Source organism: Mustela putorius, unplaced genomic scaffold, assembly GCF_011764305.1.
Source record: "Mustela putorius furo isolate JIRA1106 unplaced genomic scaffold, ASM1176430v1.1 tig00003853_pilon_pilon_pilon, whole genome shotgun sequence".
Classification (NCBI taxonomy): Eukaryota; Metazoa; Chordata; class Mammalia; order Carnivora; family Mustelidae; genus Mustela; species Mustela putorius.
The window spans coordinates 30,170,318-30,178,670 of record NW_025422005.1 but is presented as its reverse complement, the minus strand read 5'-3'; positions in this window follow the sequence as shown (position 1 = coordinate 30,178,670).

Below are 8,353 nucleotides of genomic sequence, written 5' to 3'. Positions count from 1 at the left end.
CCTCGCTCCTCTCTCTGCCCCAGTGTTCTGCTCCACGTGACTCCTGGATATCCAAAAGGTCCCCGCTCATTTCCTGTGGGTGTTGCTGGATGTCATTTTGTGATGCCTTCTCTAACAGCCCATTTCAATCTCAAGACCCCTCTAGCCCTGGAACTAACCCCCCTCCCATGCTCTATTTTTTTGCTAACTTCATTAATCATACTGAAAAAAATACTAGAATTTTAAATTTTATTGTGGATTTCCCTCCCTAGAATGCCAGCTGCAGGAGGCAGGGATGTGCGTGCTCCATCCCCAGTACCTACAGCAGTGGCATGACAGATGCTAGTCTGTTTAGGGATGCCAAGGTGGCTCAATGGGTTAAGCATCTGCCTTCGGCTCAGGTCATGATCTCAGGGTCCTGGGATCCAGCCCGCATCGGGGTCCCTGCTCGATGGCAGTCTGCTTCTCTGTCTTCCTCTGCCCCTTCCCCTATGCTCTCTTTCTCTCTGTCTCTCAAATAAATAAAGTCTTTAGAAAAAAAAAAAACACAATAGTCACTTAATAAATATTGGTTAATAACAGTGCTCAAATTCATTAAGTGCTTACTAAGTGCGAGGCGCTGTTTTAAACATTCTTCATGTCTCATCTCATTTCATTTCACATTTTATGAGGTCAATCCTAGTATCCCTGCAGACAGATGAGGAAGCCGAGGCACAGTGCCCTCCTGGTGCTAGCTAACATGTGATGGAGTCAGAATTTTAATCCAGGTCACCTGAATCCAAAAACTGAACTCTTAGCCACTCTGTATCTTGTTCTCAAATGAATAAAAACATGAATGATGTAAGAGTCATGATTTACTGTACCTATACCAGAAACAATGAATTTTGGAGTCAGAGCTAAGTTAAAATTCCAGATTTTCTCTCTATATTAGAATATATGATTCAGACAAGTTTCTGAGTTTCCCAAAGTCTCAGGGTCTTTATGATCAGAAAAGGAAAAATGATCTTTTAATCTACCAAAAGTTAGCGGTGTTACTATATTTTATCTGTTCTTGATCCATTACTGCCCCCTCGTGGCCAGTTAAAAAATACCTTTAGCTGCTATGCTAAACACAAAATGCCACCATGATGGGTGTAGCCCCAAAGCCCATAGTTTCTACAAAATAAAATAGCCCATGGTCCTTGGTTTCTTTTGTCCCCTGGATCCTACTGGTCTTCAGGGACTAACTGAAGATCAGGATTCTTCAAAGGGAAATAGGAAAGACTAGCCCGTGTTGGTCCCTGTAGGGCAGAATGGTGCCAAAGAAAATGAAAATGAAAATAAGTTATGAAAAGTATTTCACAATAACTTATGAAAAATAAGTTACCCAACCTCCCTACCCAAACAAATGCACATAAGAAGGTTAACAGGCTCAGGAGGTTTTCCAGTGTGTTTTCCACACCTTCGAAGAACACATTCTCCCTATATAATGGTTAATTTCATGTGTCAACCTGACTGGGCCATACTCAGACAATATTCTGGGTATATCTCTGAGAGTATTTTTGGCTAATACTAACATTGGAATTGGTTAAGCAAATAAGCAAACTGCCCTATATATTGTGGGTGAGCCTTGTTTAATCAGTTGAAGATATGAATAGGAAAAAAAGACTGAAGAAGAGGGGACTTGGCCTGCTGCTCTGTGGGCTGACACACAGGTCTTTCCTGGCTTTCTGACTCAAATGGAAACAACACAACTTTCTGGATCTCCAGACTGCTGGCTTTGCGACTGATCCTTACACCATCAGTTCTGATTCCCAGGTCTTCAGACCTTCAGACTCAGAGTGGAACTACACTCCCCTGGGTCTTGAGCTTGAGGACAGATCTTCAGACTTCTCAGCCTCCATAGATGTGAACCAATTCCTTATAATAAGTTTCTGCCTCTCTCCTTCTCTGTGTGTGTATGCATGTGTTTAAATATACACATACATTCTGTTGGTTATCTTTCTCTGCAGAATCCTGAATCATAAACCCTGTTTTATACACATTGTTTTAGAAAGTGAAAAAAAGGGAAAGCCACCTCACTCAATTTTTCCAATACTAGTATAACCTTGACATCAAGCCAAAGCAAAGGTAATCTGGGGTGAGAACATTAGAGAACAAGCTTCGTTATGATTATAGATGCAAATATCCTAAATAATAAAACATAAAATAGAATCCACATTTTATAGAAAAAATAGAATAGAGTTTAGCCAAAAATGCTAGGATTCTTTAACACCAGAAAAACAATTCCTATATTCTGAATCCTAACACATTACAAGGATAAAAGTGTATGATCACTTTAGTAAATGTGTAAAAATCATTTGATGAAATGAAACACATTTTTTTCTTAATCTTAGAAAATTAAGATGAGGATAATATATCAACTTGATAAGGATATTTGCCAAATATCTAGGCATCATATTTATGGGTAAAACTCTAACATTCCCATAAAATTTTTTTTTAAAAAGATAAGAATGCTCTCTATTCATTACTGGCATTTCTAGCTAATGTAATAAAATAACAGAAAGAGTTTAAGAAATAGAAAGGAAGAGTTAACATCATCCTAACATGCATATGATTTATTTTATATCTAGAATATAAATGAATCTATATGCAAAGTATTAAACTAAAAAGAATATTTAGTAAAATTGCTGATGATGATCCTACATAAATTGATCACATTCTTGTTGAATGCTTATTGGATTAGCAACAGGAAACAAGAAAATGTAATCAAAAGAATGCCATTTCCAATAGCAATAAAAATTATCAGAGACCTAGGAATATATATAACAAAAAATTGCTAGATGTTTTCTCAGAAAATTATACAACATTTTTTATGTTGTGGAATACAAACCTAACATATTCTTGCCATACAATTCAGCAATCAGGCTTCTTGCTATTTACCCAAATGATCTGAAATTTTATGTCCATACCAAAACCTCCACACAGATACTTGTGGTTAGCTTTATTTATAATTGCCAAAACTTGGAAACAAACCAAGATCTCCTTCAATAGATGAATAGAAAATTGTGGCACATCCAGACAATGGAATAATAGTCAGCTCTTAAAAAAAAAAAAAGTAAGGAGCGCCTGGATGGCTCAGTTGGTTAAGCGTCTGCCTTCAGCTCAGGTCATTATCCCAGGGTTCTGGGATTGAGCCCCGCATTGGGCTTCCTGTTCCGTGAGGAGCCTGCTTCTCCCTCTCCCTTTGCCTGCTGCTCTGCTTGCTTGTGATCTCTGTCTGTCAAATAAATAAATAAAACCTTTTAAAGAAGAAGAAGAAGAAAAAGTCTAAAAAAAAATTTTTTTTTACTATTTTATTTATTTATTTGACAAAAGGAGATCACAAGTAGGCAGAGAGGCAGGCAGAGAGAGAGGGAAGCAGGCTCCCTGCTGAGCAGAGAGCCTTATGCGGGACTCAATCCCCAGGACTCTGAGACCATGACCTGAGCCAAAGGCAGAGGCTTAACCCACTGAGCCACCCAGGCACCCCAGAGTCTAAAAAAAAATTTTTTAAAGTAAGCTATCAAGCTGTGAAAAGACATGGAAGAAACGTCAATGCATATCACTAAGCGAAAGAAGCTAGTGTGAAAGGCTACATACTGTATGATTCTCAATTATAGGGCATTCTGGAAAAGGCAAAACTGTGAAGACAGAAGATCAGTGTTTGCAGGGGTCGTGGGAGAGGAGGAGATAGGGCTAGAGCACAGATGATTTTTATGGCAGTAAAACTATTCCATAGGATAATGGTGGATACGTGCCATTGTACATTCGTCAAAACAGGTAAGATCTATAACACCAAGGGTGAACCCTAATGTAAATTATGGGCTTTGGATGACAATGATGTATCCCTATAGGTTCATCAGTTGTAACAGACAGACTACTCTGGTGTGGGACGTGCAGATGTGGGGGATGTTGACGTTGGAGGAGCTATGGGGGTGGGAAGCAAGGAGCATATGGAAATTCTGTATTTTCTGCTCAATTTTGCTGTGAACCCAAAACTGCTCTAGAAGATAAAGTCTATTGTAAGAAGTAAAAGAAGACCTAAAGAAATGGAAATACATCATTTGCTCATGGATGGGAATATTCAATAGAGAAATGATGCAAGGCAACTTGTAAACAAATCAATGATTTCAAAACTATTCCAAAAAACAAGAAAAACAAAACTTGAAGGGCTATTTCATGGAATGGACAAGCTCATTCCAAGTCCATTCAGAAGTGTAAAGGTCCAAAGAGCCTGGAAAATACCACGAAAGGAAAAAAAATGGAGGAAGGAAGGGGAGAAACGGTGAAGGAAAGAGGAAGAAAAAAGGAAAAAGCAATGAAAAAAGAAGATAACTAGAGATAAAGGGAATACTGCTGCAGAGCCATTGGACTGGTAAAATCAAAGTCTGATAATAACAGGCTTTGGGTAGGGACTCGTGGAAACTCGCAGGCTGCCAATGGGAGTGTCAGCGATACCTCCACTTAGGGAGCAATGTGACAGTATTTTGAAAATTCGTATTCCCTACAATTCCGCAGTTATAGACCCCTAGAGAAATTCTCCCAAATGTGCCCCAGGAGACATTGTCAAGTCTGTTCAAGGCAGCACAGCTAGCGGAAAAAAATGCATGGACTGTAATGTCCACTGGTAGGAAAAAAAAAAAAAAGGATGGCATGTGCTCCAATAAAAAACATCTGAGCAATAAAATAAATGAACCAGACAGACCCACAAGTATCAATATAATGTTGAGCAAGTCAGCAAGGTGCAGGAATAATCCACAGTATGGAAATCTTAGGAAAAACATTTAAAAATTATGTTCTGCTTATTTATTATTGAGATAAAATTCACATAACAAAATTCATCATCTTAACCATTTTGATATGTACATTTCAGTGTGGTTTTTCTTAAGTTTTTATTTATTTATTTATTAAAAAGATTTTATTTATTTATTTGACAGAGATCACACGTAGGCAGAGAGGCAGGCAGAGAGAGGGGGGAAGCAGGATCCCTGCTGAGCAGAGAGCCCAATTCAGGGCTCGATCCCAGGACCCTGAGATCATGACCTGAGCCGAAGGCAGAGACCTTAACCCACTGAGCCACCCAGGCGCCCCTAGTTTTATTTATTTTTAAGTAATTTCTACACCTATTGTGAGGCTTGAACTCATGCATTCTCTTCTGACTGAGCCAGCCAGGCACCCCCATCTCAGTGTTTGTTTTCTATCTACAGAGTTGTGCAACCATTACCACCATCTAATTCCAGAACATTCTTATCACCCAAAAAAGGAGTCTCTTGACTACTGGGCAGTCACGTGCTACTTCTCCTTCCTCCCCACCTAGCAACCACTAATCTCTTTTCTGTCTCTGCGGGTTTGCCTACTCTGTAGATACAGACTCCTATATCTGTGGCCTTTTGTGTCTGGTTTCTTCCTTTATAATTTTTTTTAAGATTTTATTTATTGGGGCGCCTGGGTGGCTCAGTGGGTTAAAACCTCTGCCTTTGGCTCAGGTCATGATCCCAGGGTCCTGGGATCGAACCCCGCATCCGGCTCTGTGCTCAGCAGGGAGCCTGCCTCTCTGCCTACTTGTGATTTCTGTCTGTCAAATAAATAAATGAAATTTTAAAAAAAAAAAGATTTTATTTATTAGGGCACCTGAGTGGCTCAGTTGTTAAGCACGTGCCTTTGGCTCAGGTCATGATTCCAGGGACGTGGGATAGAGCCCTGCATTGGGCTCCCTGCTCAGCAGGAGGTCAGCTTCTCCCTCTCCCTGCTTGTGTTCCCTCTCTAGCTGTGTCTCTCTCTGTCAAAAAAAAAAAAAAAAATTAAAAAAAAAATATCTGACTTATTTATTTGAGGTAGGGGTGGAGAGCATAGAGGGAGAAGCCAGCTTGCCACTGAGCAGGGAGCTCGGTGTGGGACTAGATCCCAGGACCCTGAGATCCAGACCTGAGCTGAAGGCAAATGCTTAATCGCCTGAGCCACCCAGGTGTCCTTTCCCTTATAATGTTTTTAAGGCTGATCCAAGTTAGCACATAGTGGCCCAACAAATTTCTTTTTAATGTTTAATAATATTCCCTTATGTGGATATACCACATTTTGTGGATCTCTTCATCAACTGATGGGCATTTGGGTTGTTTCCACATTTTGGCTATTACAAACAGTGCTCCTAGGAACACACACTGTTTTGTTCATAAAAATAGATTAGAAGGATACACATTGGATTACTAATAACAACAATTCCTGGGAATCAAGGGAGGGGGGAGGAATGAACCCCAGGAGAGGTACAAAGGGGCCTTCAGCTTTATCTGTGGTGTTCTCTTTATTTTATGTAAAAAAAAATACATCTGGAGCAAATATGTTAACAGTTGATTATTCTGGGTGATAAATACATGGGTGTTTGTTACATTATTCTCTCTAGACTTTAAAAAATATTGAAGGGGCGCCTGGGTGGCTCAGTCAGTTATGCAGCTGCCTTCGGCTCAGGTCATGATCTCAGGGACTTGGGATAAAGTCCCGCATCGGGCTCCCTGCTCAGTGGGCAGTCTGCTTCTCCCTCTCCCTCTGCTGCTCCCCTTGCTTATGCACTCTCGCTTCCCCCCCCTCCAAATTAATAAATAGAAGCTTTTAAAAAAATTAATTAAATTATATATATATATATATAAGAATTTAAAAATTAAAATTACACATACACGTAAACACACACGCACATACACACAGAGGACCTATACCTTCCTGTAGCGAAGGTCTGGCATCAGAGGTCTGAGGTGTCTGAGAAGAGCAAACAAAGAGGGAAGGGGAGAGACCAAGAGCAAGAGGCCAGGCCCAAGGCCAGGGAGGAATGGCTGGAGGCCCTTGGAAACTTGAGGCAGAAGCCCTTGACCCTGCCTGCATGTCACTCCTGGGGCCCCTCAGGAAGAATTCTGGTCTCCCTGATCTCTAGTGGCAGAGCCAGAACCAGGTCAAGAAAGAGAGAGAGGAGGGCGCCTGGGTGTCTCAGTGGGTTAAAGCCTCTGCCTTCGGCTCGGGTCACGATCCCAGAATCCTGGGATCCGCCCCAGCGGCGTCGGGCTCTCTGCTCAGCGGGGAGCCTGCTTCCTCCTCTCTCTCTGCCTGCCTCTCAGCCTACTTGTGATCTCTGTCTGTCAAATAAATAAATAAAATCTTAAAAAAAAAAAGAGAGAGAGAGAGAGAGAGAGAGAGGCTACAACCCCTATCCATCCTTCTTTCTCAGCCCTGCTTCTGGAAGAAGTCAACCCCCTCCCCTGTCATGTCACCCTCATCATCCTCACTTCCTCATTTCCTGAACCCTCTGCTCAGAACCAGCTACATAAATTGTGAGGCCTGGTGCAAAATGAAAACATGGGGCCCCTTGTTTAAAGGCCAGTACTGGCGCCATTCCTAATTCCGTGGAGACAGCTGAACATTCGGAGGTGTGAACGATCAGGAGCCTCTAGGTGATTGAACGAATGAACCTGGGCTCATTCATTCATTCATTCATTCAAATGAGGGCTTCTTATGTGGCTGGGCATTGCGAGGTGAGCAAGGCACAGCCCAGCTTCCAGAAGCCTGCATGCTGGTGGGGGCTGTGGATTTAATCCCAGACGCAAAATAGATCATCACAAATGGCTGGAAGTCCGGAAGTGCTGGGAAGGGAAAATGGCGGCGCCTGTGAGATAGACCCCGGAGGACAAGAAAGCCCCCGCCAGAGAGTGATGCTGTAGTGGGGATCCTAGGCACGAGTGATGGGGTGGGAGAGGGGGAGTCGAGCCAGGGAAGAACATCTAGAACATTCCTGGTGGGCTAGTAGGTGATATCTTCAAGGACTTGCAGGTCATACAGTGACAGCCAGAGGGGCCCTGAAGAGACCGAAGAGGGGCCTCTGTTGCTGGAGTACTTCATTTATGGAATTCCATTCCTACTATTTCCGTTAAAATTGTCTTTAAATTGGCTCCCTTTGCATCCTTACCCTGAGCAATAATATTCATGAAATCAAAGGGCTAACGTGCCGCTTACATTTTTTCTCATAACACAGCTGAAATTTAAAACAATGTTTAAATCCCTCCATGTCCCACCCAAAATCCTCTCTCTTAACCACCCCAGTTTGGAAAATCCTATCACCAAGTCCTGTCTCAAGAGCCATGGGAAGCCTGTAACAAGATTTCAGCTGTGTGAGGCCAGGGGCACAGTCTCATTTACATTTTTGAAAAACGATTCTAGCTGCTGTGCGCAGAGTGGATGTCAGGGTGCGCGAGGGACGGAGGGACACCAACCCTGGCGGACACCGCTTCTGGACATGCTTCTGGAAGAAGTCAACCCCCTCCCCCCTCATGTCACCGCTGCATGCATGGCAGTGGCAGGGGATGGCGAGCCATGA